Raw genomic sequence first — 7,500 nt, 5'->3', positions numbered from 1 at the left:
AATTACTATTACTCTGGCTATCCTCCACTTACTTTACTTTTATCTCTCTCTCTCTCTCTCTCTCTCTCTCTCTCTCAATTATTTATTTATTTAGTTATTTATTTAGTTATTCATTCAATCATTTACTTATTTCTTCAGTCATCCATCGATCGATCTATCTATCTATCTATCTATCTATCTATCTATCTATCTATCTATCTAATCTCTGTATCTGTCTATCTGCTCAGCCTGACAGATTTACTTATTGACTGTTTTTATCATTTATTTTTATGCACTCTTTTATTCAGTCTTTCTTTGCTTATTTATCTGTATTTTTATGTATGTATTCTCTTACTTTATTATTCTTTATTTTTTTAATTTACTTTTTTTAAAAAAACACTTACTCTCTTTTAGATCGATTATTTCCTTCCTTCCTTCCTTCCTTCCTTCCTTCCTTCCTTCCTTCCTTCCTTTCCTCTCCTGACTGTCCTGGAAACATAACTGGCTAAGAATATGCTGGCTGGCCTCCATCTTACTGAAATGGAATTTGATGTTGTGAATTTGATTTGAAATGAAATTTGATGTTGGGTAGGCGCAGGTTTGGGCGCAATAGCTGATCAGATTCCCTAAAACTGTTCCAATAGAAAGCAATTCTCTCTCTCTCTCTCTCTCTCTCTCTCTCTCTCTCTCTCAGTTCAGAGATCTCTGGGACCATATACCAGCACATCTGGACTGACGGCAACATAGAAAAGAAGAAACATGGAAAGAAACATGTCCCTCCCTGCTGGACACACAGAGAGAGAGACCTCCTCCTGCTTTGGGTGGGTGACCCCCCCCCCCCCCGAGAGGTTGTAAGAACAGGATCTGAGAATGAATTTGTAGAATGGCTGCAGACAGCATTTTATGGAGAAGAGATTCCACATTTTGTGCTGTAGTTGTGAGGTAAAGAGGGGCCTGTGGACTGCGGTGGGGTGGGGTGTGGCTTCTCAGGTCCTGTCAGGGCAGGGAGGGGCTGAAGAGTGGGCGATAGAGATAGACTCCAATCATATGTTAATGTCAGGGCCTGAAGTTCCTCAAAAGGGGTTGAATGGAGACCCTTGCTTATCTAAAAAATGTCTGACCTTGGGGAAAGGACTTTTGGAAAGCAGGCACAAGGGGGGGGGGCGGGGGGGGGGGGACTCGGGAAAGCTCCCTCTCCCTCTCGAAAGGGACTTTCGACATATCTTCATGATATCTTCTTACTTTCATGATACACTTTCACGATATCTTCTTACTCTTTTCCCAAGGATACCCTACCATTCTGATCATTCTGTACTGACTAACTTCCAATGTAAGTCAATGAAGAAATAAAGTAAGGAAACAAATAAAGAAAAAGTTCACTGTTGTTGATTGATTTTTGATTTCATAATGAAACTTCTCTCTCTCTCTCTCTCTCTCTCTCTCTCTCTCTCTCTCTCTCACACACACACACACACACACACACACACACACACACACATAAACACTTGAGTGAAATTTTAAATTAATTTGTATGTATATTAAATACAGGCCTCTTTATTCCCAGTATTCAGGAGGCAGAGTTTGAGGCTGCCAGCCTGGTCTACAAGAACAAGTTCCAGGACATGTTCCAGATTCAGAGAAACCCTGTCAAAAAAAAAAAAAAACCACAAAACAATAAATAGAATAAAAACGATAAATAGACACTATTTCCTACAACTTTATTCAGGGGACAGAGTGCACTCTGAAACTCATGTTTTCCAGGCAGGGCTATGTACCTAAAGGCTATGTCAGGCTGGAGAGATAGTTTAGCGGTTCAGCAATGACTGCACTGTCTGCTCTTCCAGAGGACCCAGGTTCTATTCACATGGCAGCTCATAGCTGTCTGGAATCCTAGTTCCAAGGGGGGGGGGGAGAGAGAGAGAGAGATGCTTCATGTCGATATACGAACAAACTGAGAAACAAGGAAAGACGGTGCGGGTGGCTGGTTGGTGGGCTTTCAGTTCCCTGACAGCGATAAGCACATGATGGAGGAACCGCAAAGTTGTTCCACTATGTGGGTGTGATGAGAGATTGTGAGTGCGTGTCCTGTCGGAACAAAGCGAGTCCCGTAGTTCATAAAAATTACCCCAAAACTTCAGCAGAATTCATTTCGGTCTTCCTAAGTTTGCAAATGTGTGATTAACTTGTGAGACATCAAAATTCTCAGTCACAGATAACGAGGAGCTAGAGTATGCCACACAACAAAAATCAGATTCCTTGATCTAGAGCCACAATGAACATGCCTTGGAAAAGGGGGACGAGGCCCACTTGAATCACAATGTCCATCGGAGCGAGAGAAGAGTGTGCAAAGGACACGAAAGGAGAGATCGTTGTGGTCCTTCCTTTCTTCCTCTGCTCGGGAAGTGACTGAAAGATGAGACTTTGTCCGAGCGGGTTCTGACTTGAGTCTCCCCCTCTGTGGGTATTAGTCGATCCTCCCTTCTTTCTAGAGTGTGTGTCTCTCAGACGTTACCCGCTTTCCAGGGCAAAGCTTTCTAAGCCTTATTCAGAGACCTCAGCCATGTGCTCTCAGAAGAAGCCTGGTCGTATAGGGGTGGGTGCCAAACTCGCTTGCTTGATGCTTCAGACTCATGTCATTGAAGCATAGGACATAAAGATTCATCATAAAGATTCACAACACACACAAAGCCATCCTCACTTACTAACGGCCCAGGACACCCGGAGCGTTCTCAGCCAGGCTGTGTGTGGTGGTGGGGGCGTGCCTTTCATCCCAGCACTCGGGGAGGCAGAGGCAGGCAGATCTCTCTGAGTTCAAGGATGGCCTGGTTTACAGAGTGAGTTTTAGGATGGCCCAAGATACACAGAGAAACCCTTTCTTCAAAAACAAAACAAAACCACACGAAAAAAAAAAAGAAAAGAAAGGAAAAAGACAAAAGAAGAGGAAAAAAGAAAACAACTGCAGTCTCTTCCCACTCTCTCACCCACTGTCTCTAAATAGTTCTCAGGTTGAACCCGGAGACCAGGGTGTCATTCATAACTGGAAAGCCAGAAACCTTAGGTTGATGCCTCAACCCTGCTAATGGCTGTGATAGAAAGCATGGTAAAATCAGGCTTTGGCGGAGCACGACTCACTCTCCCTTTTTCTAGTATGACTGGTACACAACAAAAAGGAGTGGGGGGGGGGTGATAAGCAGTGCTGGTATTGAAATCTCACTGACCCCTTCGGCACTCAGCGTGAATGAAGAGCATCTCTAGCAAAAGGCTACATGCTTGTCAATTCCTGACTTTGTACAATCAACTACCGTGCATCTTGGATGTGCGTTGGCCCTTTAGGGACGCAGAGAAACATCCCAGAAACTGCCCCCCTCCCCAGTTCCTGAACCCTAGCCATGGAAGGCTCAAGGCCATCACATCCAGCAATCTCTCTAGTCCCTGCTAGTGGGGAACTAACTCACTTTGTCTTCCCAGGACCACTGATTTCTCCATGGTTCCCTGTGAGATCTGGGGCCAGCTTTCTTCTTCCCTCACTCTGGCCTCCTCACGATCTCCGTTCTCTCTCCCAAGTAGACTCATCAGTCTAGACGACATGTCTAGAAGCGAGGAGTCTTACAGGCACTGAAAGAGTGTGTCTTGAGGGCCGTTGGCATTTCTAGGACACAGGTGACATCACAAGATTCTGAGAGCTCTCCGGGATACGGTAGAATTTCCAGAGAAGGGACTGCTGATGTCATGAGGCATGGGACTTTACCTCCTTGCAACTATTTCTCCCTGAACTGACTGAGTGCAAGCTGAGGTTTGCTTTCCAGGAGTCTGTCCCGTGACACAGAGGAAGCCATTCAGTATCTCCTCTTTCCAAAACCAGAAATTTCTCTCTCTCTCTGCTTCATGAAAGTCTTTTCACGACTCCCTCCACCCATGGGGAGTTAGTTGAACGCACACTTTTTTCATGAATGGACCTTCTTCTCCTGAACGGATATTCATACTCAGTCATCTGAAAAATTAGGCCAGGATGATACGGAGGATGAGGGCTGAGTCCTCTGAAGTGAACAAGCACCTAGGGAAGGCTAAACTGAAGGGAATTTGACTCTGAGTGGCAAGAGATGTATAGCTGCCCCTCAGCTTCAGAAGAGCTGCTGCAAATGCACGGAGGAGGCAGACATATCAGGCTGAGGGACCAACTGGGCTCTCCGCATCTTCCCGCAGCGTCAGAGCTGTGTGGAGGGGCCGTGTTCAGAGGGAAAGGGCGTTTTCTAGAACAGCACACATTTTTTTTTTTGATTTTCGAGACAGGGTTGCTCTGTAGCTTTTGGTGCCTGTCCTGGAACTAGCTCTTGGAGACCAGGCTGGCCTCAAACTCACAAGTGGAGTGCTGGGATTCAAGGTGTGAGCCACCACCGCCTGGCAATTTTTTTTTTAAAAAAAACTCAGACAAAACTTGACCCAAAACATCCTACAGGGTTGGAGGTCATTAAGTTAGTTAGTCTAATGCTGGTGGAGACTGTGTTGGGCTGAGATAAGGTGGATGGTGAATTATTTTTGAGAGGATTCCGTGCTAGCTTCTCATTAAGTCTCATTCTAAAGCGGTCAACTTTAAAATGAAATCCTTACGATGCATTCTCTATTGTTAGGAACACACAGTGCATCATTCCTTGTTTTTGCCATCTGTAAAGGCACAGCAGTGGGACTGGAGAGATGGCTGCGAGGTCAGGAGCCCTGGCTGCTCTTCCAGAAAGGAAGAAAGAAAGAAAGAAAGAAAGAAAGAAAGAAAGAAAGAAAGAAAGAGATCTGGTGCCCTTTTCTGCTCTGTGGGCATGCATGGAAGCAGACTGTTGTATACGCAATAAATAGATAGATAGATAGATAGATAGATAGATAGATAGATAGATAGATAGATAGAACGGCAACTCTGATGCCCCTGTCACTCTGGGGATGCAACACTTCTGAAGTAACTTTCCCCAGTCTGCTTCATTATGATGCAGTCTCATTTTTAATCAACATTTAGAACAACCGCTGATTGGAGCAGAATATTACATTTTTTAAAACACATTTTATAACCTTAAAACCATGACGCTTATATTTCTGGCTTTCTTTTTCCCTACAGTGGTAATTTTACTTAAATAATGTAACAGGTGAAGATTCTTGTATAGATTTTAGTAGAAGAGTGTACCTGAGGTAGCTAGCTGCTAGGGAATGAAGGAAGGAACAAGAACTCTTATCGACTGAGGCATATCAGTCTCCCTTAGGGCCCAGCAAAGGGTCTTAGGCCAGAACATACATCTGTTTCTTGAGTTAAAGATTTAGCTTTAAATCTTTTTAAAAGATTTTTTTAGTTAAAGATCGGCGGTGCAGCTGAGCCTTTTTCTTACTGGGCCGGGATGGTCCACACCTGCTTCCAAGAGTATTGCTTATTCCGTGTAGCCTGTGGTGGGAAAAAACGGGAGGAACTGGGATGGCATCCCTTTGGTCTTCATTGTAAACAACAGCAGCATCTAGATTCACCCTCTGGCTTTCAAAGCAAGAGGGTTTATTGGCTATGTCTCTGGGGGTCAGAGAAGCAGGATTTCAGGCGACAGAACCAAGGAAGAAGCCATACTCGAAAGCCAAATCATACTCCGGATGTGACTCCACTGACACTAGCATGTGGCTAACTGATTTAGGAGGTTTCACTCCTCTGGAAGGTGGTAAGTAGTGCCATCCCTGGGCATGTGAGCTTGGGCCATAGAGGAAAGCTGGCTGAGCAGAACAGTAAGCGACACGCCGCCCTCTCTCTGTGGTTTCAAACCCTGCCCTGGGGATTTTGCATTGGCTTTCCTTGATCACGGATTCTCAGACAGACCTTAACCCCCGAAACAGAATTGGGGATGGGGGAGACAACCTACCTACCTACCTACTTTAACGAGGGAAGTATTTGGCTCAATGCATGAGATCATCTGTTAAGGTTTCTGTTGCCCAACTTGTCTCATGCTGGGAGAGCTTCCCTCATGACCTGTTTCAAACTTGGTAGTACTGAGCAAGTCTGAACTGCATTTGCCTACAGAGAATCCCAGGCACTGCCATCGTGTAGTCAGTTGACAGTATAGACTATTTGTACTGAACGAGTAGGTAGGTAACTGCCACACTATTTCATTAGGTGCAAAGGAACACACACAGCAGCAACCTCTTTAAGGTCCAAGGACTACTGCAAAGTCACATCTAATGACTAAGAACAAAAGTGCTACATCACTCGCAATTCCCCTGCCTTTCTGCGTGAACGTCACAAAATACTCCCTCAGGGTGGACAGACAGACAGAATTGACCGAAACGAGGGATCTATTTACAGGATAGCCAATATCTTCAAATTTGGGGCACACACAAAGATTTCTGATCACAGACCTTCCACGAGTCATGTAACAACTTCCGGGTGTTGGAGAGGTTTTGTGAATTGTTATGACAGGTGAATTCTGTGAATTGTTTCATTTTTTATTTATGTATTCACTCATTCATTCATCCATCCATTCATCCATTTAGCTGTCTGTCTGTCTGTCTGTCTGTCTGTCTGTCTGTCTGTCTATCTATCTATCTATCTATTTAGTTATTCTGTATATATGTCTGCAGGCCAGAAGAGATCACCAGATCAAACTCAGAAGCTCTTAACCTCTGAGCCATCTCTCCAGCCCCAGTTCCTTACTTTTTCAAGAAATCTACTTGTTTGCTCATCTATTTATTTCCCCTTCTGTGCGTGACATGTACAGATGGGGCCGGGAGACAAGGGAGCTAGTGTGGTGAGAGGAAGGCGCCCGCTGGTCATCCAATGGTAAATAAGGCTGGGAATAGCTGACTATTAATTCATTAGAATACGATTAAAACTGTTCCAGTAGAAAGCAATTGCTTTCTTTTCTCTTTGCCCAGAGATCAGACTGACTGCAACTTGGAAAGAAGTCGACCCTGCTGGACAGAGACCTCCTGACTCCTGCTTTGGGTGGGTGACCTGAAGAGGTTGTAAGGACAAGATCTGAGAATGAATTCATCTTATGGCTGCCAGCAGCATTTTATTGAGAAGAGATTCCACATTTTATGCTGTTTAGTTACTTAGATGAAGAGAGGGAGGCCTGTGAACTGGCATGGGGTGTGGCTTCTCAGGTCAGGTCAGGGAGGGGCTGAGGAGTAAGTGTAGCCACAGCGTTGGCCTTGACAATAGCCGCCAGTCATATGTTAATGTCAGGACCTGAGAGTTCCTCAAAAGAGAATGCCTGACCTTGGGAAAAGGACTTGTGGGAAGCAGGCACTAGAAACTGTGGCTTCATAGTTTACCAGAGAGCTCCCTCCTGAAAGGGAAAGTCATGATGGATATCTTTTCGCAAGGATCATTCTGGACTGACTGTCAATAAATAAATAAACTATGAACAAACAAACAATAAATAAAAAGTTCACTGTTGTTGATTGACTTTTGATTTCATAATGAAACTTTCTCTCTCTCTCTCTCTCTCTCTCTCTCTCTCTCTCTCTCTCTCACACACACACACACACACACACACACACACA

General features: G+C 44.6%; 1 long non-coding RNA gene across 1 annotated transcript in view; it reads left to right on the top strand.

Annotated features, from left to right (window-relative positions):
* Window positions 1-1,363, top strand: part of LOC148117019 (uncharacterized) — a 15,342-nt gene extending 13,979 nt beyond the window's left edge. The window contains exon 2 of the long non-coding RNA XR_015737232.1: window positions 674-1,363. This is a non-coding gene — a long non-coding RNA (uncharacterized LOC148117019). The remainder of the gene's footprint in view (window positions 1-673) is intronic.
* The last annotated feature ends 6,137 nt before the right edge of the window (window positions 1,364-7,500 follow it).

This window comes from Myodes glareolus, unplaced genomic scaffold, assembly GCF_982192425.1.
Source record: "Myodes glareolus unplaced genomic scaffold, mMyoGla1.1 HAP1_SCAFFOLD_194, whole genome shotgun sequence".
NCBI lineage: Eukaryota > Metazoa > Chordata > Mammalia > Rodentia > Cricetidae > Myodes > Myodes glareolus.
This window is presented reverse-complemented; position numbering and strand designations above follow the sequence as displayed.